General features: G+C 42.8%; 1 long non-coding RNA gene across 1 annotated transcript; it reads right to left on the bottom strand.

Moving 5' to 3' along the window:
- Window positions 1-1,289: 1,289 nt before the first annotated feature.
- On the bottom strand, window positions 1,290-12,344 carry LOC109781380 (uncharacterized). Its single transcript, XR_002237267.4, has 3 exons — window positions 12,153-12,344; window positions 2,081-10,636; window positions 1,290-2,000 (listed from the first exon to the last, which is right to left on the bottom strand). It is a non-coding gene; the product is annotated as an uncharacterized lncRNA (long non-coding RNA).
- Window positions 12,345-27,290: the final 14,946 nt, after the last annotated feature.

The following is a 27,290-nucleotide window of genomic DNA, read 5'->3' on the forward strand; positions in this document are numbered from 1 at the left end:
TAGTTTTATCTAGTTTTATTTAGCATCCTATGAACTAGCTTTGGTTTTGGGCTTGAACTATGCTATGAATTTGAACTATGTGTTGTTTCATATTTTTTGGTATGTGTTGTTTCAATTTTTATTTAGTTTTATTTAAGTTGGCATCGTTTTATCGGGTTACGCGTGCTGGATTTTGCGGCGCCTGGTGAAGCACTATAGCGGCGTGCTAAATTTTGCAGCGCCTGGTAAAGCAACCACCTTCCTGCGCGTGCTAAAATGCTATTTCGGTGCTGCAAAAAAAAAAATTAGCGCGCCGCGCAATTGGCGTGCCTATTGGAGATGCTCTTACGCTGAGTTATACTTGTCTTGCTTATAGCTGAGTTAACGAGTGATGTTACATCATCTCTTCCCTTCCAGGTGCTCGGAAAATCATCTCTAATCCCGCAAAAGAAAAACATCTCTAAAAAACGTACAATTGCACCAAAAACTACAATTACAAAAAACAGTTCAAATTGCATGAGTGTAATTGCACAAAAGGTGTAGTTGCACAAATATAAAAGTGCAACAAAAAATTGAAACAAAATATAAAAGTACAACTTTTTTGTTGCGAACAATATAATTGAACCATACGAAAGTGTATCTGCACCCAACAAAACGCAAATGCACAAAAAAAGTTAATCGCAACCAAAAAGTGAAAATGTGCAATTTATTTCCACGCATGATAAACAAAAAAAGAATGAAAAATTAAATGCCAAAGATAAATTACTAAAACACTTTTGAAAAAAAAAACACAAACATTCTTGGGAAATGCATTTGTACCTGCACAAGCGGTACACGAGTTATCACGTCCATCCATTGACAAAAGACTGCGTTGAGATCTGGAAAAAGTGGTGGTGGAGGAAATATGTTTCTAGCCATTCTGTATATACTTTGAAAATGAGAGAACTAATGTGATCCCTGCGGCATGACACAAAGGCATCTCATGGGTGTTTAGACTCAAAAATAAAAACCCTATTTCTTTGTGTTTCTTCTCGATGCCATGGTTGCCCGTTGAGATGGAAGACCATTTTTTATATGCTAGCAAGGCTGACTCTACCTAATAAAGTTCAAAAAAAAGGCCTACTATACTCTGTCCGGCCGGCCCAACTGTATTCAAAGAACTTCATGTACTCGGCTATGCAGAGTCAACGTAATCAAACAATAAAAAACCAAGGTAATCAAATGCATACAAGCCCATGAAGGACACTGTTATCCGCCAAAGAAAAGACTGACACTGTAAGTTCAGGCATTGCAGCTAACCTTTAAACAAATTTACAACAAGATCCCGCTGCATTTGCATGGTTTTACTCCAGAAATGTCACTGGACAGATTGATCACACAGGAACAGAAAAGCAGGGGGTAAGCAACAGTTGCTACAGAGGAAACAGTGGCATGTCCTACACTCCTACTCGGCCCATACCTTTGGCATGCGGCCTCGCTCAGTTGCGACATTGTAGCAAGCACGTCCCAAAATAGTACTAATTCATGCTATTATTCTTACAGATCAATGTGAGATTTCCAGAAGTAGAAATAGAAAACGATACAGTTGCGTTGTGTTACTCCACGGTGTCACTGAACACAACATAATAACATACAGTACTGCAAATCTTACAGTATTGTCTTGGGTCTTCTCCCTTTGCCAGCTGCGCTCTTCCATACAGTGTGACAGGATAACTATACTGCCGGCATTTGACCAAAAGGCCCAGACGCAGTCCACACAAAGTAACTATTCTGGATGGAAGCAACAGATTTATCTAATCCATTTCAGCGTCTAGTGAGGTTCTGGACAGTTTATCACGCATCGGCGCTGGATGAATGTCGCCACCAGGGCAACAACGGCGGCAGCAGCTTTGGGCCTCGACGTCTCGTCCTCGAAAACAGCCGAGATGACGGCGGCTTTCGAGGAAGAATTGAATACTGCCGGAATGTGCAGCACACACCATGCGACGTTCCCACCTACTTGCTCAACCATCAGCGGAATCCTTGAATTAGAAGAATCAAGTTAACAAATCAGAAAAGCAAAGTAGCACTTCATATAAAGAAGCAGGGTACAGGGCCAAACCATCGTTGTCTGCAAACCAACTGGTCACCCCAGCTAAAATAAACTACACCAACAAATCCACAGCTGAAGCCTTTTGAATCAATCTGTATCTAGCATCACAACAGACATACATAAAATCCAGAATAAAGAAAATACATAAAATCCTCTTTTGAAGGCATACATAAAATCCATAAAAGCCAATACCTTCAAAAGAAAAGGCTCTTGATACCTAAACAACATGGCAAACAAGAGGCTTAAAGCTTCAACATGTATGGAGTATTCGCATTTAAACATATCTTGCGATGGGAATAAGTTATGGTACTTGCATCACAAGAAATAGCTCATTACCCATAAATAGTTACCACCAAAGGCGCTCATAAGAGACTGTCAATAGATCCTATTGATAAACTGTATCAATAAGTAAACTCTTAAATACAGAAATATACCTTCCACCCCTTCATAAAAAAATCAAGATTTGTCTTCTTTCTTGCTACAGAAACCATGAACCGGTTAACAGATTCCTTTAGTTACTCCAATGAGCATATGGGATTATTCAGGGCACGTAGCTGACAATATTGGTTTTCTACATGTGAATTATATTCAGAAAAGAACAAGAGTGGAATGTATACCCAAATTCTACAAGATGGCTACCTATGCAGATACAGCTGGAAAGAACATGTGAATAACTTTTACATTGTCTAAATCTATATTGTGGAAGCACCAACATATCAGTGCATCCATTTAACTTGTTAGAAGCACCTTGCATAACACAATAAAACCAAGCATACAAATTCAATTCTCAGCAGAACAAAAGGGCACATACAATCAACAAATTCTGACCAAAACCAGAGATTAGTGATCAGAAGGAAGTTGTTGAGCAAAATCTCAAAACTGGAGTTGTAGGGGAGGGAGGAAAGTGAGAGCATACATAAGCCAAGAAGAAGAATCGGGGATGAGAGAGATTAACATAAAACCAGTAATCTTGGGCAGGGTCAAAAATAAATGGAGGTAACGGCAAGGAACAACAAAAACAAAGCCTTTAGTCCCAAACAAGTTGGGGTAGGCTAGAGGTGAAACTCATAAGATCTCACGACCAACTCATGGCTCTGACACATGGATAGCAAGCTTCCACGCACCCCTGTCCAACTAGTTCTTTGGTGATACTCCAATCCTTCAGGTCTCTCTTAACGGACTCCTCCCATGTCAAATTCGATCTACCCTGACCTCTCTTGACATTCTCCGCACGCTCTAGCCGTCCGCTATGCACTGGAGCTTCCGGAGGCCTGCGCTGAATATGCCCCAACCCTCACAAACGATGTTGGACAAGCTTCTCTTCAATTGGTGCCACCCCAACTCTATCCTGTATATCATCATTCCGGACTCGATCCTTCCTCCTGTGATCACACATCCATCTCAACATACGCATCTCCGCCACACCTAACTGTTGAACATGTCACCTTTTAGTCGGCCAACACTCAGCGCCATACAACATTGCGGATCGAACCGCCGCCCTATAGAACTTGAATTTTAGCTTTTGTGGCACCCTCTTGTCACAGAGAATGCCAGAAGCTTGGCGCCACTTCATCCATCCGGCTTTGGTAACGGCAAGGAAAAGGAGGTGAAAATTGTGGGGGAATTGAGGCACGCCGGTGTTGAGCGGCACAGAGAAAGTTGAAGAACGGGTGGCAAATAGCAGGCAAAGCAACTAAGCAGGTTCAGCTACCAGCCTCATCAAGATGGCAGCTTCGCCGGCGCTTAGACATCGGATTTGCTAGCCCGGGAGGAACAGAATTGAAGGATACCACAAATTTATGGAGAATGAACACCGAGGTTCGTCATAGAAGCCCATGTGAATATGGGGATTTCTACCGCGTGACGAAATGACTTTTCCTTCTAGAATGAGAGTGAGTGGCACTCCTGGCATCCAATCTTCGACCGACTGTACCGAGTACAAAGCCCGAAGACCAATTCCAGCACGATCAACTCCAGGGCTCTTAAGTCAGTCTTCGAAGCAGCAGCGTTCCAAGAGATGGTAGACCTCTAGGTCGTCCACATTCAAACTGTAAAAAGCCCTAGTCTAAAGTCTGTGACTGAGGGAACCATTTTGAACACCAAGTCATGCGCCACCTCCTCAGAGCTTCATCGACAGTACCGGTAACCTCCCCTCCTAGCCCCACCAACCGTCATCTTGTTGGGAGTCTTGTCTATTTAAATCACTCATCCAACATTTCATATCCCGTTCATAGTCACCACATCCAGTCAGTTTGTCTCTACTCCCACTTTGATCCACTATAGTCACCACATCTGTGTTCTACAATATCTTCATGGGACTCTCGCCGTCTCTTCTTCCCATGCTCAAGTTCATTGATCCCTTTCTGCTTACTATGTTTTCGTGGTTTTCTCATTGCCTGGATCTTCATGAGACTCTCTCACTGTCTCTTCTTCCCACGCTCAAATTCGTCACCCCTTTCCGCTTAATATTTTTCTTGGTGGTTTCTCATTGTCCGGAAGATGAAGAAACAGACTACACTTTCTTGTTCGAGTGTAGAGGCTAAGTTGCGAGCTACGGCTATTTTGACAGGCTTTGACGGTTGCTCGAGGATTTTGTGCTTCAATCACTACACCTACTACTCTCTTATCAGATAGTATAAGTGCTACAAGTATCGCGTGCGGCCTTTTGAAGCATGAGCTCACCAAGCATATTGGTGTTGATGCTCCCTTCATGTGCTCTAGTGTGCAAGATCAAATTATTGCTCTTCAGTATGTGCTTCCGATTTATAGTTGACCGATTTCTTAACAAAGGCCCGGACTAGAGCACCACACAACTTCTATCTCTCCAAACTCAATGTTGTTGATCCACCATGAGCTTGAGGATTTTAGTGCTTCATTTTGTAAGGGAAATTGGATCGACAACCAAACAAAGCAGGCCAATTTACAAGGAAAAGTAGCACAAAAACCACACAAGCATCATAGCCTCATCTACAGCACAGCAAATGCAGCAATTGCACCGAACACACTCCCCCAGATCCAGTATTGCCGCTCCAATGATTTCACTCGCACGCGAGCCACACGGCAGAAATGCCCTACTGCCGACAACCCCAACAACCAAACAAACCCACTCAGCACAATAGTTGTGGCACCTCACTCCACAACAGCCACGTCATGCCATCCCGAGTAGTAGATTCACATGTAGACACCGGATCTACCCACTGCCACGGTTGACGCACACGCGTAGGGTGGTGGATGATGCCTCTCTCCTCCCGGAAACCTCTTATGTCTTCCCTCTTCCTCGCTTCCCCTATCGTCATCCCCTGGCCCCTCGGCTCTGGGTCCAACAAGGTGGCTGACGGCGGAGGCAGTCCGCTCCCAACAGCTTTTTCACCCCTTCCCCCACACCTCCCGTGTACTCTCCACTGCCTGCTAGTCAAATTGGGCATCCTTTTCCTGTCTACGAGTTGTTTTGTGCGCTGCCCTGCTCCTACATCCCGTGCTCCCATGCAGGTTGTCGCCATAGCCGCTAGCTCAAGCACCACCAACGATGGAGCAAGAGCACGGGCAGTCGGCACCGTCTCCGTCTTACGCAAGGACGCAGAGTGCCCAAGAGCACGCCACTACCTGTCGCCAAGGCCAGGGACGCCCAACAAGGGAACGTGGAATGTTGAATCAAGTACGTGTCACACAACCCGCAAACAAGGCAAGGACGACAAGCCAGATTAGCGGGAAACGAAGAGTATAAGGGAGGTACAAGGAAGCGATGAAAACACTATTGGGACGGCACACCCGCCATCCTCTACCATTTCTTTGCTTGAACTTGCAAAGAGGTGCCCTGAGCCGAGTTGCTCGCCCCAGTTTTCCCCTCATGGTATTTTATAAGACCTGACACTTTCCTTCCACCTGGCGCCAAGGGAGGGTCCTTGGCCGGCGCACGGTTGCCTGCAATCACTCCGTTTGCATTCACATTGTTTGCATTGACATTGCATGTACTGGTATTTCCATTCGTAGGGTGAAAATAATCTTTCTCCTTATACATCGGTCGAGTCATGCCCAACTTACCCTCCATGACCACCTTGGCCTCTACTGCCTCTTCCACAAGTGCTACCACGAGGTTGAGCAATGAACTCATTTCTAGGTTGGAACCATCATAGAATCGCTAAACTGAAACTTCTTTGGATCATGAACCCCATCCCCGCATTGTTCTGTAACATTGCCAATCTTATCGTAATTTGCGCAAAAATGCGACATCTTCTCATATAGCACACGGAACAATTGGGCAGTTTACCTAGCTCAACATTCCCTAAGAACCTCAAAGGGGGCTTCTCCAATTTGATCTTGACGTACACTCAAACAAACTTTCATATTCAACGCCATTTAGCCCAAGCTCCACATCTAACACTTCTCTTGTCTTGGAAGCCATTGCTTTAGCCACTACTCTGTTATGCAGCAAGTCCGATCGACCCATGATCTGAGCCCAAACACGTGCGGAGTTATAAGGGTGACATATTCCAGTATACTCCTCAATTACCATAGCATGGTGCCTAAAGAGCCAAGGACCCCTATGCATGGTTGTGATTCCAATCCCAAAAACACTTGAACTCCGTCGTAAAAGTGTAATAAGAAGTGGTATGAATTAAACGTCCTTTGCATTGCCCAAGCCACCTGCATGGCGGTGTAAAAAGCAGGACGACTGAAGGGAGCCTTAACCTTAATCAGCACCGCCCAACGAGCCTCGCACGTGGGCTCTCCAATCAATCTTGGTACTCAAGGAGGAGGAAGATCACCCGCTTTGGAAGCAAACATACATCATCCAAGTACTTCGTGTATCGTGTGTTCTTCATGGGCTCACAATCTAGAAGGAACACAACGCTTGGGTCATCAACGATCGACAACCTATAGAGACAACGACACCATGATGAAGCTCGGCTTCGGATTGCGGTTGCAGCCATGTGGTTGGCACATATCTGGAGTACCGTTTATGGTCTACTTACCGTCGTCATCGCCACAGTATGGACATCCACGTTGCCTACACCATCTGCTTCAGTGCCCCAAAGACTTCTCAACACCTGTTCACCAGCTGCTCCTTCTCGACAACAATCTAGAATTGGTATTCGCCTCTTCAACATCACCAATGCCCCCAGGGGGCGGCATTTCCCTTTCCAACTGGTGGATTAGCTGTCGGGAGACAATGCCACCTTCGGTGCACTACGAACTCGAGTCAGCAGTGTTGCTTGCATTCTAGACCATTTGGAAGGAACACAATGCCAGTGTTCAACATGTTGGAGTAATATATTATAGTTGTGTACCCTTTGTATTTTCCCCATTAAACAAGGGGCTTTCTGCATATTGCAGCACACATGTACTTCTATAGTCTATGTCCGCCTGTGAATACAAGTTGCATATTCCTAACATGGTATTAGAGCCTAGGTTTTCTTCCTCACACACAACTCGTGTTCCTCTCCAAATCGATCCCAAGTTTTTGATCAATTTTTCTCAGGCTAAGCTCATGTGCAACCACACCTCCCCGACCCGCGTCGGTGTCTATCCCAACGACTATCGTCATCGCTTCGCTGCCTCCAGATCAGGATCACTCCCCTTCCTTGTCCAGGCCTCTCACGCCCCAATAAATCCCCACCCGTCCCCCCTCCCATCATGCCCTTCCGATCTCCGTACCTCCGCCTCCATCAGGCTCGCCCCTCCACCTCCGTCGTGCTCGCACCATAGGCTATCTATCCTACATCTTCAGGAGGTCGCGCCTCATCGCCATGTACAGAAGGTCAGCGCCTCACCGGCGCCCTGCCACTACAAGAGGCCACGCATTGTCGCAAACTCAAACTAGTTGGTGCAAACCACAATCGTCGAGACGTCCTTTGTTGCAGGTCACGGTATCGGCTCCCTCTTGCTACACGCAGGACCTCAACGACAGACTTCGCCACTAGACCTCAGACCCGATAGCCCGCTGACTAGCTTTGCCCCTACCTCATGTGCCCTATTCGCTGCTCTTCCTTGCTCTTTTGCTCCCTTTTTTTGTAAGCAAACCTAGTTTTGTAGAAGAGTAAAGGAACAAAAAACATGTGTGTTGACTTCATTGGACATGGTTAACCTCTTGATGCTCCTCCACATATGATGTTGCTCCCACCCGGTGCCTTCCGCAGGCTGTGGTGGTGGCTCCATAGTGTCGCCTCTCGTGACCTATGTTGACGGTGATGGTTGCTCTACACAGACTCCCCTCGCGGCTTTCATCAGTAGCTTTGGTGCACATCACTCCATCGACTACATCGCACATGCGCCTTCCCTTAGCGCTTGGTGCTTGTCGTGCTACACCGCCTCCTCTAGCGGCTTACACGGGTGGTGGTGGACACTTCTCTTCCGGTGATTCAACGTCGGCCACTTCAACGGTGTCCTTCACCGCGCAAGAGATTGCACGACTTCGACACCTACCTACTGCTTCCGTTGAACCCCTGACTACGCTGGGGATTACGAGACTTCAGTGTCTGCTAGATGCTTCTTTTAGTTCTCCATCAACAGTTTTGTTGTTGATTCTTTCAATATTGAGACCACTTTTTACAAAGTCAGTCAGCTAAATTTTCCATGGATCCTTGATAGTGTAGCGTCTTTTCATATGACTCATGATTCTTCTAGTTTGTCCTCCATTCAAACCTCTAGATTCTCCTATTCATGTTCTTACTGCTGATGGTACTTCCCTCCCAATCGATCGTCGAGACAATCTTAGCACCTTTTCTTTTCATGCTCCTTGTGCTCAAGTTTCCTGACTTGCCATGTAGCTCATTTCAAGTGATCAGATTGTCGACTCTAGTTGTAGTCATTCTTGACTTTGACTCTTGTTTGGATTAGGATCGTCACACAGGTGCTCTACTTGGTGCTTGCCCTCGGCATTGTAACTCCTAGGGCCTCCAGGAGCTTGACAGGCTTCACCTTCCCTCTGCCACCGCCATCAATCTCTTCACCCCTTTTACCTTAACTACCGACTCTTTATGGCATCATCGTCTCGGTCACTTGTGTGGCTCTCGTCCCTCATCCCTAGTTCGACATGGTCTTCTTGGATCCATCTTTAATTCTTTAGCATTGTGTTTTTAGACTATCAGGTTTGTCGGCTTGGTAAACAAGTTCAATTACTCTATCCTCATAGCGAGACGGTGTCTCAACGTCCTTTCGAAAGGAGGCCATCACTACTATATTATCCATAGATCATTTCTCTTGACACACAGTTCTTTTGGTGGCTTCTAGAAATAGCTGGAATAAGCTGCGCCCTACCTAGCTTATTCTAGAAACCAACAAAATAAATTTGGTTGAGTTTCTATAGGCTTCTAAAAAATAATTTGGTTGGGTTTCTATAATAAGCTGGGAAGGGGCAGCTTATTCTGGAAGCCCAAAAAAGTTGGCAAAAGCACTGGCCCAAAGAAATTTGCCACCATGGTTCATACTAAGTTTTCCACTCCTGCCCATGTCTTCCGGGCAGATTCTGCTCGTTAGTATATCTCTCATTTGCTGCGTGGATTCTTTGCTGAGTATGGCACACTTGCTCAGTTCTCTTGTCCACGTGCTCATGCTCAGAATGGTGTTGATGAGCGCAAGCATCGTCACCTTCTTGAGGCGGTTCATGCGTTGATGATCGTCGGCTCTCTTCCATGTTACTTATGGGTTGACGCTGCTCTACTTCCACCTATCTCATCAAGATTCAGCCATCTGTGGGGTGTAATTTCTCTCAAGCGTCTTTTTGGTCGTTCTCGTGATTGTTCAGCACTTCGTTTGTTTCGTTACGTTTGCTATGTTCTTCTTGCCCCCCTACCCCACCCAACACACCAAATAGACTCCTCAATCTATTGAATGTGCCCCCCTACGGTTGAAGTGATGAGCACATCAGTGTTGGGATCAAATCGCTCGGCGGATGCGCATTTCTCGGGATGTGACTTTTGATGAGTTTCATCCTTCCTATCCACGTCCATCCTCCTATTGAGGATATTTCTTTCCTTACTTTTCCCGATACACCTATCAATCATGTTTTGTCCTCGTCCACCCATCCCACCGTATCTTCCATACTATTATAGTAAACCCCATGTTGTCGTCACCTACGACTTCCCCACCTCATTCGTTACCTGAGGCTGCCTCACCTCGCTTGTCCCCTAAGGCTTCTCCAGCGATACACCTCCCCCCTCCCCCCTTCCCCTCTTCTTTACCACATTGGTGGTCCGCGTGTTGTAGATTCTTCTAATGCACCATCTCCCTCGACTACCATGCCACCTTCTGTTGGCAATGCACCGCCTCCAGCTCAACCTACTATGGCTTTTGCGCTCGCCCGCTTCCGCCTATTGACCGCTATGGTTATTCTGACGCCACTCTTCTTGAGACGACTTCTTATCGTGAGGGTCTAAAATGCCTTTCTTAATTGAATAAAGTGATATACATACTAAATGGGAAAGCAAGGCATACAAGGACAAGCAAACTTACAACATCCACGACGTCCTTACCGACCCTCCATGTTGTTTGAACAGTTGTAATGATATAAAATGAGTGCCAAAAGAGAGCAGCACACCACAGCAAGATAATTGGAATTTCCTCATCCTGAAAACAAGGCCACACAACATTAAAAATAGCAGGAGTAGGAAGGCATCCTTGGAAATAAAACAAGACAAACATGAGTTGAGGATGCAAGTGCATATCATGGATGGTACACAGAGCACATATATACAGTCGTAATTTCATGAAGGAGGCAGACATGGAACAAATTAAGTGGTGAAACTACATCCCCAAACGAACAACACTGCCCCATGTGTGTGACGGGAAACTAGATACATATTCGGGTGTGCTGCCGGGTCGTTGAGTGTGAAGTGTTTCAGACTTTTAAGTGGGATGGGAATTAACATGAACATGAGCTATACATATTCTATCAGTTGCATAACATAAAAAACTGAAACTCGTCCAAGAAGAATTCCTTAATGGCTCCTGTTCATATAAGAACTAAACCCCTGTACACATCAACCTGATCTGCTTAATGTGTGGAACACATTTGCAACACACATACACTTGATAATTTCCGGCTCACGTGAGCACAACACACACACATGGGCTACAGATGAACACATATCACCTACATCGGAAGAGAATTGCTAGTAATCATGTTATATACCTACTATATATGATTAGAATAACGGCAACTGGCTCGATGGCTCAGTTAGAAATCCTAAACCCAGCAGAGCAACGTAACCAACCAGATTAGAGCAGTAGCAACCAGAGGACCAACGGCCCAATATGGTTTGATCGGTGGTTTTTTTGGTGGAGGTCTAGTCACTGGTTAGTATACCTATCTGATCGCTAGTTAGTTCTCAAAAAGGAAAAAATATGATCGCCAGTTTGAATTCTGAAAAAAAAATGATCACTAGTTGGTTGTAGCCATCATACATTTTTCTGCTTTCTTTTCGCTTCCACTTTTTAGATATACTAGCAAAAGAGCCCCTGTGTTGCAACATGTAGTAAATAAATAAATACAATTCCAGTACTTTCTAGTGAAGCAGATCCATTATGCATAATAAAGTAAGGTTTGCATTAAATCTTATTGGCAGTAAGGCACTGAATATATTAACCATGCACAAAACTTTTCACTTTGACATTACAATACTGCCCCATGATGTGTAGCATGATTGGGATCTGGAAACTTCCACAGATCACATTTTTGGATAATTAAGTAAATATTCCAGCATAGCAGTTCAAGGCTATTCACACATGTGCATCCCCTATGAAGATGCCATCTGTGTTACACTGAGAATTTTCTGGAGCATACACCCCAAATATATTAACTTGTATCTTTTGTTTCCTGGTATTTTACATGGACATCAAAACAATCAAGTTTCTTCTCTCGAATTTAACCATAAGATATGTTCAAGGATAGCTATAGGTTTGTAGACCTACCAAGATCGGCCATAAAAAAAACCTTCCCGATCATGTGCCCAACTATAAGTGAGAGCTTCCACATGTAGGATTTCAATAAAAGAACTAACATGCAAGCAACTGGGCAGTACTGTTTGGACAAAAAAAACTATTTTACTAAGGTGCAATAGCAAGTAGCATAGCAACTACTTACCAAGGACAATTTGTCAGACATATGTCCAATGCATCATGTCTACAATGCATGATAGGAATAGTGATCCAGTTGCTCCCACTTTCACTTGCCATCCTCGCTAATAGAATATGTTGAAAGAGCAATCATCCCATCATTGCGTAGAGTGCTTGGATCCATCTCTCCTTCCAAATCCTCCTGAATTATCACCGTAGAATATGATCAAACACTCTATAAGTTAATCAAGAGCATAACAGAGCAACGCGATTTGAATAGGCACACGAAACTTGTAAAACTAATAAAAAACAGCCTAAATCATAAAGTTGCCTGTGACACCGATCATTCCATCGCCAATCAGGGGCGCGAGAGTGACAGAAAACAGAGAGATGCAGTGTATTCAATTATTCATTATAGAAGCAAGCTCGAACTGGGCTTGTAGTCAGTGGCGCACCTGCACGTAGAAGACACTATGGGCATGTAGGCCAGAGTTGTGGATGTGGAGTAATTGTCGCCATGGCATGGCTCAAGTGGTCGAAGAGCCATTACAACAATATTAATAAGACCAGTATGGGGCCGTTACAACTAAAGTCAGAAGAAAGTTTGCTTTTTGAATCTAATGATATGTTCATTTTTCTTGAAGGATATGGAATTTGCCGCTACTTTCGACTAACATTTCATAACTTAACGGGCAAAGCATTAATGACCCTTTCGGAGATGACAAAAACAGGAAAATAGCTTTCATATATTCCTTATTCACCTTCAGAATCAACAAAGTTTCGAGATGTTCTCTTGAAACAATCTCAACAAAATCAAACCAGCGAACAGCAACAGCTTGAAAATCATCTCTATTCTCAAGCAAAGGTCTCTAATTTTTCTCTCCCAAGTAACCACCGAATAGATAGATACCCACAAGACATACAGTTTCCAATTCACATCTCAAACACATTAATATTATTATTATTCAATTAATCTGCAGAGGACCATATACACTGCAGCCGTGGCCGGCAGGAAAATTACCATAGTTTGGCATTACAGCTACGGCATCGACTTCAGAATATGGAAATCTCCCGATAATCCAAGCAGCTAGTATTGTACCTAGAAGCAAACATCCTGAGGGACTCTAGTAACGGCAGTAATCTCTCGCCTCTCCCACATCAAACGACCATGAGACCAGAATCACTCCCACGCAACGGCGGCAACACCAAAGCACGACGTGAACAAGCGCACTCGCAGTAGGAGTAGGGGAGGGGGGCAAACCTTACCGAGTCGCTCTCATAGTGTCGTGGCTCTGCAGGCAGGCCGGATAGGTCTCCCGCGCTGTCGCCGCCGCCATCCGCCATGGACACCCGGCGAGTCCATTTCCGTCGCAGCCGCGCGCCAAAGGATCACAGATGCGCCCGTGCTCGCTGGAATCCTAAATTCCCCGCCGGCAGATTGAGAGGCTGGGAGGGGAGGCGGGACTGGAGGAGTAGGGGCGCTCATCTCTCTCTGCTCGCTCGCCTGTCGCCACAGGAGTTTCTAGGGCGAAGGGGGACCGGGGCCGCGGCGGGGAGAGAAGAGGACGGGTCGGGATTTGGGCTTTGGGGTCGGTTTCGTTGGGCTTGGGTGTTTCGGCCTGGCATCTTGGGTGGCTCATGGGCCGTCGTGTCTCCGGTTCTGGTCTAGGAAAAATTGGAGCATCCCCTCAAAAAAAAGGAAAAATTGGAGCATGATCGGCTGAATGTTGTGTGCAAGAAAAATATTCTGAAATACAAGGTGAGCATTTTTTATGTAGGGCAAGCATATTTTTAATAAACTATGAACCTATTTGAAAAAACATGATGAATAGTTTTTTTATACATGGCTGACATATTTTAATGCAAGACAAACATTTTTGTACTACTTGATGAACACTTCTAAAATATACGATGAGCGATTTGTTCAAATGTAAAGTAAAGGATGAACATTTTTCCAATGCAAGATGGACATTTTTGTAAACTACATGGTAAAAAGAATTACTGGGTCAACTTTTTGAAAAATGCATGATTACCATTTCAAATACATGGTAACAAAATTTAAAATACATGGTTGACATTTGTGAATACACAGTGAACATTTTTTTGTACACTATCAACATTATTAAAATACACGCTGAATATTTTCTAAAACATGATGAAATTTTTTAATACACGGCAAACATTTGCAAATATGCAATCAATCTTTATTGAAATACACGATGAACTATTCTTTAAATGGATGGTGAACATTCTTTTATACATGATGAACATTCTCTTATATATGGTAAACATTTTTAAATGCAAAATATTTACAAAAATACATTATTAAAAAATTTAATACACAAAGAATGTTCTTTAAAATACACGATTAACATTTGTTAATACACAATGAACATTTTTTGTACACGATCAACATCATTATAACACAAAGTGAATAATTTCTAGAACACGATGAACATTTTGAAATAAAGAATAAACATTTTTAAATACATGACGAACTATTTTCTAAATAGATGATGAATATTATTTTATACATGATAAACATTTTTTAATACACTATGAATATTTTTTAATTGAACGATTAATAGAAGAATAAAAATAAAATAAAAAAGCAAAAACAGGAAAAATGGAAACATAAAAGAAAAAATAACAAAAATGGACAAAAATAAAAAAAGGAAAAAAGATAAATAATATCAAAAGATAAAATTAAACAAAGGCACATGAAGTACCGACACCCCTTAGAAAACTGGGAAAAGAACAAAATTCTGGGAGACAATACCAAAAAAAATTGTTGTCTACCACGCAATCTGAACTGCAAGAGAAAATCGCTTGCTAGGTTACTCGGCTATGGCCCATACCAGTTGCCCTCGAGGTGAGCCCGAAGAAGGAAGTCAGGGGCAACTTTCAACAGGGGTTCGGCTGGATAGGGACCTAACGCATGTGGAGTAGGCGAACTATTTCCGAGGCGCGTCAGTGAAGCAATTTACTGCGCGGTCTAACCACAACCCCATTGAGCTTGTTTGAAGGAATGGAGGTTCATGACCCTTTCATTAGAAGTTAATGTGGGAAACTCACCCCGAGTTACTCTCATTTCTGCATCAAACCTGGGCAGGGTTAGAACCTTCAAACTCCATCCGAGTGCTAGGGGCCAAACTCAGCTCCATGTCACGCAAGCTGCTCAACTTGAAGGAGAGGTATCTGGTCACGTAAAGAAAGACATACATAAGCCGTAGTCCGAAGTAGAACGACTACGTGCTCTCACCACTGAGGAGGATGCAATTGTTGATAAACTGACCGAGTGGTACCACACAGAGGAGATTATGAAAAAACAAAGATCAAGTTATACATTGGTTTTTGGAAGGGGACAACAACATTGAAAATTTTAGCAACGAGACACACATAGAAGGAAGAAGAACACAATTGAATCAGATAGATTACACTACGAGGAAGTCCAATTGTTGCAGTATCATGCAGACAATTTTTACAAAGACCTATATAGGGCAAGATGAACGTCGGGGATGGACGATGTTCTTTTCTTGTATTCCATGTTAAGGTAGCGGCGATGATGAATGCAAGGCTGGATGCCCTTTACACAACTGAGTAAGTCAAAACTGTGTTTTTTCATATGTACTTGTGATATGTTTCCAACGTATCAATAATTTTTTATTGTTTCATGCTATTATATTATCAATCTTGTATGCTTTATATGTCATTTCATATCATTTTTGGGACTAACCTATTAACTCAGTGCCCAGTATCAGTCTTGTTTTTTTGCATATTTATTTGTTTCGCGGGAAAGCCATACCAAACGTAGTCCAAACACGATGAAAATTTACGGTGATTATTTTTGGACCAGAAGACACGATAGAAGTTTCCGGGGAGGGCCAGAAGACTTGCTAAGAGGCCACAAGCTCAAGGGGCGCAGCCCAGAGGCCTCCGTTTGACTTAATTCCGACACTATAAATTCCCTAAATTCCAGAAACCCCTAGAGCGTGTCCCAAAATAATTTTATCGCCGCCACAAGCCTATGTTCTTCCGCAATCCCTTTTGGAGGCATCTTCCCTCTCTCAGTTTAGACCGGTTCGCTTATGTCATGTTGTGCTAAAAATTGAGTCGAACATGCAAGAAAATAGATTGAAGGAGGTGTTATCGGAAATCATTTCAGAGGAGAAATCGGCTTTTGTTCCTTGCAAGATTGATCACCGGTAATATTCTACCTGCCTATGAGTGCTTACATTTTTTGAAGAAGAAGAAGTGGGGAGAAATTCCCAATACCGTGCTCTAAAACTCAACATGATGAATGATACATCTCCAACGTATCTATAATTTCTGATTGTTTCATGCTATTATAGTATCAATCTTGGATGTTTTATATGCAATTACATATCATTTTCTGAGACTAACCCATTAACCCAGTGCCAAGTGCCAGTTTTTTTTTGTGCCTATTTTTGGTTTTTAGGAATCAGTACCAAACGAAGTCCAAACGCTACAAAACTTTTTGATGATTTTTTTCTGGACATAAGAGACCCTAGAAGATTCGGGAGGAGGCCAAAAGGAAAAGGAGTAGGCGACAAGGCACTTTGGCACGCCCTGGAGGTGCACAAGTACCTTGTGGGCCCCTCGTTTCTCCGTTTGACCTAATTCCAACTCTATAAGTTCTCTAAAATAGGGAAACCAACGAAGAGCCACCCAAAATACTTTTTACGCTACCGCAAGTCTCTGTTCTTCCGCGATCGCATCTGGAGGCCTTTTCTGGCACTCTGCCGGAGGGGGAATCGATCGCGAAGGGCTTCCACATCAACCTTGCTGCCCTTCCGATGATGTGTGAGTAGTTTACCACAGATCTACGGGTCCATAGCTAGTAGCTAGATGGCTTCTTCTCTCTCTTTGATTTTCAATACAATATTCCCCTTGATGTTCTTGGAGTCATACCCGATGTAATCTTTTTTTGCGGTGTGTTTGTTGGGATCTGATGAATTGTGGGTTTGTGATCGGATTATTCATGATAAATGTTTGAGTCTTTTCTGAATTCTTGTATGCATGATTATTATAGCTTTGTGTTCTCTTCGGTCTATCCGTTTGGTTTGGCCAACTAGATTAATTTATATTGCAATGGGAGAGGTGCTTTGTAATGGGTTCAATCCTGCGGTGATCTATATCCCAGTGACAGAAGGGGACAAGACACATATTTGTATTGTTGCCATTGAGGGGAAAATGATGGGGTTTATTCATACTGCTTGAGTTTACTCTGTCTATGTCATGTCATCTTGCTTAAGGTGTTACTCCGTTCTTTATGAACTTAATACTCTAGATGCATACTGGATAGCAGTCGATGTGTGGAGTAATAGTAGTAGGTTCAGGCAGGAGCCGGTCTACTTGTCTCAGACGTGATGCCTATATACATGATCATTGCCTTGAATGTCATCATAACTATGCGTTTTCTATCAATTGTCCAACAGTAATTTGTTTACCCACTATATGCTATGTTCAAGAGAGAAGGCTCTAGTGAAAACTATGGCCCCCGGGTCTATCTTTTATCACATATAAAATTCAAAAATATCTTGCTGCAATTTATTTACCGTTATTTTATTTTGTGTTTTTATCTATCTATTTATCTATCACTACGAGATTTGATAACATTGGTTCTTAACTTAGGGAAATACTTATCTCTACTATACTGCATCATCCTCTCCTCTTCGGTGAAATTCCAACGTGGCTCACAACTAGCAATGAAGGCCAACCATAGAGTCGAGTGGTATTATCTTCGAGCAATCATGTTGAACTTGGGGTTTAGAGAGAGATGGGTGATGTCTATCATGAGAATTGTCACATCGGTTTCTTTCTCAGTGCTTTTTAGTGGTGAACACACAGAGGTCTTCAAACCCACCAGGGAGATCTGTCAACGCGACCCCATTTCCCAGTATTTGTTTTGCTAGCGGCTGAGGGTACGTCTTGCCCATTGAGGAGAAAGAAAATTTGGAATATTTTTTGTGCATGATAGTGGCGCGCATGCCGCCCCCAGTCAATTTTTTACTTGCAGACAACACCATGTTATTTGCAAGAGCGAGTACAGAAGGAGCAACAAAGATTTAAGAGGTAATCTTTATTGTCAGGGATCTGTCCAGCGAGTAAATCTAGCCAAAACCTCGATCTATTTTATCAAGGGTTGCCTGATCAGTACAAGAAAGCCTATGAGCTAGTACTTAGGGTTCCAACAGAATCCCTGAATGATCGCTAGCTTGGCCTACCCTTAGAGGCGGTACCAACTTATTCAATGGTTGTTTTCAAACTGTCAGAGGTTTGTGTGAGACTATTAGCTCACTAATAGAAACTTCCAGTGGGGAGAAAGCATGGTAAGCGAAAGCCTCATTGGGTGTCATGGGACACCCTAACGATGCCAAAGTGCATGGGGGTAGGATCATAAACATTGAACTTTTTAACATTGTTAGCACACTAGGTGTGGAGAATTTTGCAAGCTCTAGAATCCATAAATCTGTTTACTTCCAACACACCGACATCATGCAGGCGACTTGGGGCTCATCCCCCTCTCAGTGGAGGGCAGAGTGATAGCCTGCAAGTGCACAAGGTCTAGTTATAGCCTTTTCGAAGTAAGAATATCAATCAAACAGGAAGAACATGAAATGGACTTTGTCTCTTTGTAGGGGTTTATAATATTGTGCTTGCGAGTTAGTTACGATCCAAAGCAAAGCGAAACAGAAGTTTGAAATATTGCAAGGCGATTGTGAACAAGGTAATAAAATGCAAGAATAAAATAAAGAGCACAAAACGTGAAATGACGGTTATTGGAATAATTATAGGGCTAATGTTTTCTTATGGAATTCTATGTTTGGATTCCTAAGCCATTTTATATGTTTCTATAAGTGGGCGGAGCCAAGTATAGATACGTGAATACATGCCGCAACCCCATATCACATACACTAAAGTATATAGTAAAAAATATGTTGACGAATCTAATGAATATAATTTGATGTTGCGTATGTTAATATATTTTTCTATAAATGTGAGCAAACTTAAAGAAGTTTGACATAGAATAAAACTAAAATATTAAGCAACTTGAAATGGAGATAATAGCACGCAATCCTTTTTCGAGGCATGTGAGTAGCACACAATTAACTTTCTGCCTTGATTGTTAAAGTCTTTCTCACTAGTTTTTTTTTTTGAGAAAAACTTACTCACTAGTGACAGTTGAGAATGCTTGCTCACACGAAGTGGCAAGTTGCAGATTCAAGGCCCAATATGTTTGCTTGTTGCAAGATTTGATAAATGTTTATTTACACAATCGTATTAATATTAATATGGGCAGTTAGATCATGAGCTAACGTACTAGAATATCCATATCTTGTTGTAGCACTATGTGTTCAACTAATGCTTAGCTAGAAGAGAGTATTTTCTATCTTTCTTTGATCATGGTGGCTATTATTTTTTTCCTTTAGCTAATAACAAGATGGTGCTTTTTACTACACTATGTGTTCGACTAATTTGTTGTTTTCCAATAGGGAAGGGCGATGCACTATAGCGTAAAGGAGGATGCAAGCTATTTTCTTGGAACATGTATCAGATCGTTACTAGGTATGTGGCCTCTAGCCACAACAATGTACAATATGTAATGCAACATGTGTCATATTGGTACTAGGTATGGGGCCTCTAGACACAACGATCGTACAATATGTATGATATTCATCTACCTAAATATGCACTTCAAGTTTCAACTACCTACTGTGCTTAGAGGATTTATTGTTCCTTGACAGTGAACGGATTTATGCGCTTATTATGGAATACATCAAGTATTAGATTCAGGCATGTGATCTCTAGACGAAGCAACTTACAATATTGTATTTTTTAAAATCAATTGTTTATTGTGGTTAAAATATTTATCAATTAAGTTAATCCAAAACTTCATAGAGGTTGCTTTCCCTGCTCTATGCCATCAGACAGATATACTTTCTGATTTTTTGTTGCTCATGTTCGAGAAGAAAAGGAATATTGGGATGTCCTATGCTACTGGTTCATCGGACACGGCATGCGTTTTCATCCCCGACCAACGCTGATGTGGTGGGACACATCTTTGTGGTCAGCGGTTGATGCACGCCCTGCCAATGTATTTTGAGCTCATGGGAGATATCTCGACTTGGAGGATCTAGTCAGGCAAACCTTCCCCACATTTTCGATTGAGAATGTAAAACATGTTTCCATGATGGCACTCACTCATAAGTAGTGCTTGCATGCACCACATTTACATCAACCAAGTGATTTATGTCTTCAGACGCCCACCATACAAAAGAAACTAGAAAGTGCAGGGTTAGACTCACAAACATTGTGTGTGTGTACATGTGTGTCAACCAAGTTCTAGGTAGGGAACTTCAAAGATCTTACTACTTTATACTACTACTAGTGGTCAGGGACCCCAGGTAATAAGCTTGCACATGGATAAGTCACTTTCAAGTACCTCCCTCCATGTTGATGGCTCTAAGTATGATGCAGTTATGAAGCATGATAGGTGACAAGTACTCCCTCTGAATCTCATTTTTGCTCTGTATGTAGTCCATAGTGAAATCTCTATAAAGACTTATATTTAGAAACGGAGGGAGTACAAGAATCCGTCTATTATTTTATTATTTATCTTGAGTGGATTCTACTATCTTCATGCTCAAGGTTGGGACTGAGCTATTTCTATCTTGTGTGAAATATGCTTCTACATCACTATCTACAAGCCGGTGTGATCAAATATAAATAATAACTTGTATCCACTTTGTACACAATGGAAGGATAGTAATCCCACGCTTTGAATCATTCAATGCACACGACTCATTTCAGTCACGCAAATCTCAAGCTGTCAAGGTCAAAAAGAACATGCAAATAGAAACCAGCCAACATCCCTAAATCCCACCACGTATTAAATGACAACATGCTTGCAATCTATTACTCCCTCCATCCCAAAATAAGTGTCCCAACTTTGTATAATAGACACATATTTTTGGAATGGAGGGAGTACTTAATTTAAACTATCGGAAAGAAGCAACACATTTGATATATACATTGGGGCATCAAGAGAATACATTCAATAGGGTAGAAACACCAGCACACCAACATTTATTGAACCACTAAGTGAAGGTAATACACATGATTTTTCCGCCCAGTTCAGCTCACTACCTTTTGCCTGATCCAACAAGTGAAGGCAAGATTTCACTGCACACATACTAATATCCAGGACAAGCCTTCGGATAGGAAATGACACATGACCAGTCATTGTTAGATCCAACCAGAGTCAGAGCAAGGCTTTGCCTCAAAGCTAAGACATCTACCATCTGTGGACCGAACCAACAAATGAAAATTGATGTGTCATTATATGGCAAAGACATGGTGATCGAAGTTCCTCCCTACCGCTTGTACCTGATTGGAAAGAGTAGTTGTGCAGTACAGGCTAGCATTGCACCAACACGGAGAGTCAAAGCACATATATAGCACATCACTCTCAAAACTCCTCTAGGGCCGCCACACCACCTGCATATGTGAAGTCATCCTAAAGAGATAGACCATTTGGTGGATCCATAGAGTGTTGATAGATGAAGACTACATTGAGGTACACCATGAAAGGACGCGTTCACAACCACCATGTATGGCGATCGACACTATCTAGATTTCTCTGGAGCAATGTACTTTCTTTCTGAGTCTGACATGGATGAATACTAGGGGGATGCAAGCACATGTACATCCATGACCATTCTGGCATCAAATCCAATGCTACAAAACACAATGAAAACCATTTCATTATGGGGAAACCCATTATAGATAACATGGAGAATTTTCATAGGTAAAATAAAGAGGCCACATAAGAAGAGCTAAAAGGAAAGAACGTAAACCTTGGAGCTCAAGTTAATACTGCAAAATGCGTGAGGGAGGAGGAAGGTCTAAAGTAGGGGAGTGCAGCCATATAAATTTGTTGTCAAACCTGACCAAGCTACGGTTATGCACGTGCTTAGCATTTTTTTAAAGAGAAAATGACTATGTTACGAGAAAAATGTGCGTGCTTAGTAATGAATTTGACTCATGTACAAGAAACATGATAACTTGTATGGTTGTTCGCCTCAACAAGTATAAATTTGTTTTTTACTTCGGTTTATTCGGCTAACCGTTCGGTTTTTCGGTATATACCATAAAAACCAAAGTTTAAAACGTTATGAAAAGTTCATACCATACCTAAACCAGAAACCATAAAAACCGTAAAATTGGTTCGGTTCAGTTTATTTTCGGTATGGTTTTTCGGTTCGGTTTCCAAATGCTTATTATGGAATACATCAAGTATTAGATTCAGGCATGTGATCTCTACACCAAGCAACTTACAATATTGTATTTTTCTAAATATCAATGAAATGAACAATGTCGTGTTTTTCTTCCGAAGGAGTACTAATGTAGCATCAATTGGTTTATTGTGTTAAAATATTTATCAATTAAGTTCATCCAACTTTATAGAGGTTGCTTTCTGAAAGTGCAACTAATCCCTGGATGGTTTTGGTAATTCATAACAACATATAGCTCATTGAACTAATATCCATTCAAGTTAAATATTTTAGAAAGTTCAATGATTGGCATGGCATGGACTAGAGATATGAACCCCTCAAAATGCTAAGGACCAAGATTGGCAAAAGCTCAACACTCTTCATTTTCATTTTAGTGATCCAAGATCACATTCAGTCCATAGGAAAGCCAATACTATTAAAAGGGGATGAGGTGTTGCTTAATGGTCTACTTGCTCAAAGTGCTTAGTGATATTGCTCCAAAACTCTCAGCCACTTTCTCATTTCCACATATGTCCAAAACCTAAAGTCAAACTCGGCCCCACCGATTTGATCTATCTGGCGCCACCGAGTTCATTTGACATAGCCACTGCCAGAAACCCTAATCAATTCGGTCTCATCGATCGGGATCTCGGTCTTACTGAGATGGCTTTGCGAACTCTCTGTTTCCCTTCGTAGCGTTTCGATCTCACCGAAATGAGCGATCGGTCCCACCGAGTTCGCATTGCAAACTCTCTGTTTCCCTTTGTAGCGTTTTGGTCTCATCGAAAAGAGCAATCGGTCCAACCGAGTTTGCTTGACCAACTCTCTGTTTGCCCATTGCTAAAATCGGTCTCACCGAGTTCATGCAAACGGTCTCACCGAGATGAGGTTTTGCCCTAACCCTAGCACATCGGTCCCACCGAGTTGATCATGTCGGTCCCACCGAGATTCCTAACGTTCACATTTTGAACTGAATCGGTCTCACCGAGTTCTTCTATTCGGTCTGGCCGAGTTGGGTCAAATGTGTGTAATAGTTGGATTTTGTGTGGAGGCTATATATACCCCTCCACCCCCATCTCCATTCAAGAGAGAGCCATCAGAACGTGCCTACACTTCCACTACTCATTTTTTGAGAGAGAACCACCTACTCATGTGTTGAGACCAAGACATTCCAATCCAACCACAAGAATCTTGATCTCTAGCCTTCCCCAAGTTGCTTTCCACTCAAATCATCTTTCCACCATAGCCAAATCTGTGAGAGAGAGTTGAGTGTTGGGTAGATAATATTTGAAGCACAAGAGCAAGGAGTTCATCATCAACACATCATCTATTACCTTTTGGAGAGTGGTGTCCTAGATTGGTTAGGTGTCACTTGGGAGCCTCTGACAAGATTGTGGAGTTGAACCAAGGAGTTTGTAAAGGCAAGGAGATCGCCTATTTCGTGAAGATCTACCGAGTGAGGCAAGTCCTTCGTGGGCGATGGCCATGGTGGGATAGGCAAGGTTACTTCTTCATGGACCCTTCGTGGGTGGAGCCCTCCGTGGACTCACGCAACCATTACCCTTCGTGGGTTGAAGTCTCCATCAACGTGGATGTATGGTAGCACCACCTATCGGAACCATGCCAAAAATCTCCGTGTCTACATTGCGTTTGCCTTCTCCAAACCCTTCCCTTTACCTTCATATGTAATGTTTTACTTTCCGCTGCTACACTCTTAGAATTGCATGTGTAGCTTGATTGCTTGACTTGTGCTAAGTTGCTAAAATCTGCCAAGACTTAAAATTGGGAAAAGGCTAGATTTTTATTTGGCCAAGTAGTCTAATCACCCCCTCTAGACTTACTTTTGATCCTACAAGTGGTATCAGAGTTTTGGTCTCCATTTGCCTTGATTTCCATAGCTTTTGGTGATCATAGCCTTGGTTTCACAACCTAGGAGAGTATGGCGTCTAGCAAGGGAAATTATCACCGTAGAGGTCCTTACTTTGATGATACTAATTTTGCTAGTTGGAAGCATAAGATGAAAATGCATATTCTTAGTCATAACCCCGCCGTTTGGGCTATTATGTGTATTGGTTTGCAAGGTGAATACTTCGAGGATGGAAGAGAACCGAATCATGAAGCAATCGCGAAAGAATTGAAGATGCTGCAATACAATCACTACTGGAATCAGGATCTTTGCCATCAGCCAGTTCTTTGCCGTCCGCTAGCTGACGGCAAAGGATGTCTTTGCCATTAGCATACAGAAAGCTGACAGCAAAGAGTGAGCGGACGGCAAAGAGCGTGTTTGCCATCAGCCAGTTCTTTACCGTCCGCTAGCTGACAGCATAGAAACTTTGCCGTCCGCTAGCAGACGGCAAAGAGGGAGGGTGGCCCGCTAGTGGGAATCACCTAACGGCCACTTTCTTTGCCGTCTGCTAGCTGACGGCAGAGCTTCTTTGCCGTCCGCCAGCAGACGGCAAAGAGAATAGCCAACCTAACGGCCGTTTCCCCCGCCCCACCCCACTAGTTACGATCTTTGTCGTCTGCTAGCAGACGGCAAAGAAATTAAACATAACTAAAAAATGGTCGCCCCGCGCCCCACCCCCCTCTCTCTCCCCTCTCTCTCTCCCTCACCTCACCTCACCCGCGCCACCCCGACGCCCCCGACCCCCCACCGGCCCGCCGCCACCGACGCCCCCGACGCCCTCGCCGCCAGCGCCACCCCGACGCCCGCGCCGCCCCGACGCCCTCACCGCCCCGCCGCCCCGGTGCCCCGCCGACCCACTCCGGTGAGCTCCCCCCTTGTTTTTTCTTTTTTTCTACTGCTAGTAATTAGGTTAGTTAGTACTGTTAGTTTCTTTTTTTTTCTACTGCTACTAATTAGGTTAGTTAGTACTGTTAGTTAGGTTAGTTTGATTTTTTAGGTTAGTTTGATTTTTCTAGGTTAGTTAGGTTAGTTTCTAGGTTAGTTAGGTTAGTTCTGTTAACCAGTAGAATAGAAGTATATAATTACCATATCTAGTTTTAGTTTTACTAATTACTACTAGAAAACAACCATGTAAATGATTAGGATTAGGATGCATATGCATCGCTTTTCTTTTGTTTCTTGAAAATCAGAAAAGAAAAAGAAAAGGCAGGTTTAGTCCTCATTTGTCAATTAGTTGGCAGGTTGATCTTAAGCACCTAGCTCCTGCTTGTTGGGACCTGACAATGCTGCGATATTTATCTTTCTGAAGAAAAAAACATTCTTATTTCAATTTGACTTCACACAAAGAAAGAATCCCTTTACTTTAATTTGTTTCCTCGAAACAACATTCGATGGTATCTGAAGTACACCCAAAATGAGTATATCATCATAAGAAAGAAATGTCCTGTAATTAATTAGAGAACATGGCTAATATCTTGGTCTAATCAGTTAGAACTTTTCAAACTCTTTTATAGCTTGTCTATGCAAATACTAGTAGTTTAGACTGCCCTAACAAGTGCTTTAGGCTTGCTTGGCTTAATTGGAGAGTTGGTATGATCAGAAAAGTGTAGTTCCTCCCTATGGGAGGCCTAATCTTCCAAGATATCTGAGAGCATTTGGACATGTTTGGCAATAGACATAAATGGTTTTGAGGGGTTCTAGTGATGTCATCTTGTTCTCCAAGAGATGATACTTGGCAAGATAACCAAATATGGCATTTTTGACATGCTAGAATTTTCTTGGAATTTATAGAGAATATTTCCTTTGTAAATATTCCAAAAGCTTGAAATATCATAAAAGGGTTTTTGATGGATTTGACAAATATTTTGAACATGGCCGTGTGTTGAAACACTTATATATATATGGACAATATATGTCCAATGAGCTTCCCTAAATTTTCTCAAATATTTTTGAAACACTAAAATAATTTTAACATATTAAAGACCATTTATGGCCTTAAGAAAAAGCCTTTAATTAGTTAGTTAGTTATTTTTAAGGTTAATTACTTACTTACTTAGTTAATTTTTTTAGGTATTGTTTTCACCCACCAAATGTTTTATTATGTTTATGTTGTACTAATTTCGTTTACTCTTTGTCATTGCAGGTGTTGACAGATGGTGGGCGCGGGTCGAGAGTGCTCACTACAAAAAAAGACACATTCGTGACATTTTGGGCCGAACGAATTTTTTTTCTGTCATACTTATGACGATAATTGTGACAAAATCCGGTATCATCATAGATGTGGTGGGGTCCTACTTCTATGACAAAAAATCATGACAGAAAATGGGCTTTTCGTCCTGGGCGGGCTGGAGACGCAGCTGCATGACATTCTTTGGGCCATCCATGACGGAAAAAACCGTGGTAGAAGCGAGGGCCAGGAAAATATCAGGGAGTTCCCGGTTACGGTGGCTGGTCGGGGGCCGAGAAATGCGCGTTTCTCTTGTACATATGCACATGTGTGCGAGGCGTTGGGCTCTAACTGAACCCGAGCGATTGCACTGCAGGCTACGCGTTAATGAACCCGAGCGATCGATCGATCCCTTGCTGTTAACTGAACCCGATCGAGCGATTCCTTCACTACTACTGCTAACTGAAGCCGATCGATGCAGCCTCTGGATGAACAGTGAGCGTTGTTGAGGGGGTTTGGTTGAACAGTTCCTGGTGGGGGGGTTGGATGAACAGGACCCCGTGGTAGTAGAGGCCGTTGCCGCTGGATGAATAGTACCCCAATCGACCGAGCCGGTGGATCAACAGGACCCCGTGGAGGGCTGGATGAACAGGACCCCGTGGAGGGCTGGTTGAACAATAGCCGGTGGAGGGCTGGTTGAACAGTAGCCGGTGGAGGGCTGGATGAACAGTAGCCCGTGGAGGGGTGCTTGAACAGCACACCCATGGAGAGGGCTGGTTGAATAGTAGCCGGTGG

The sequence above is a fragment of the Aegilops tauschii genome, chromosome 5 (genome assembly GCF_002575655.3).
Source record: "Aegilops tauschii subsp. strangulata cultivar AL8/78 chromosome 5, Aet v6.0, whole genome shotgun sequence".
Lineage (NCBI taxonomy): Eukaryota > Viridiplantae > Streptophyta > Magnoliopsida > Poales > Poaceae > Aegilops > Aegilops tauschii.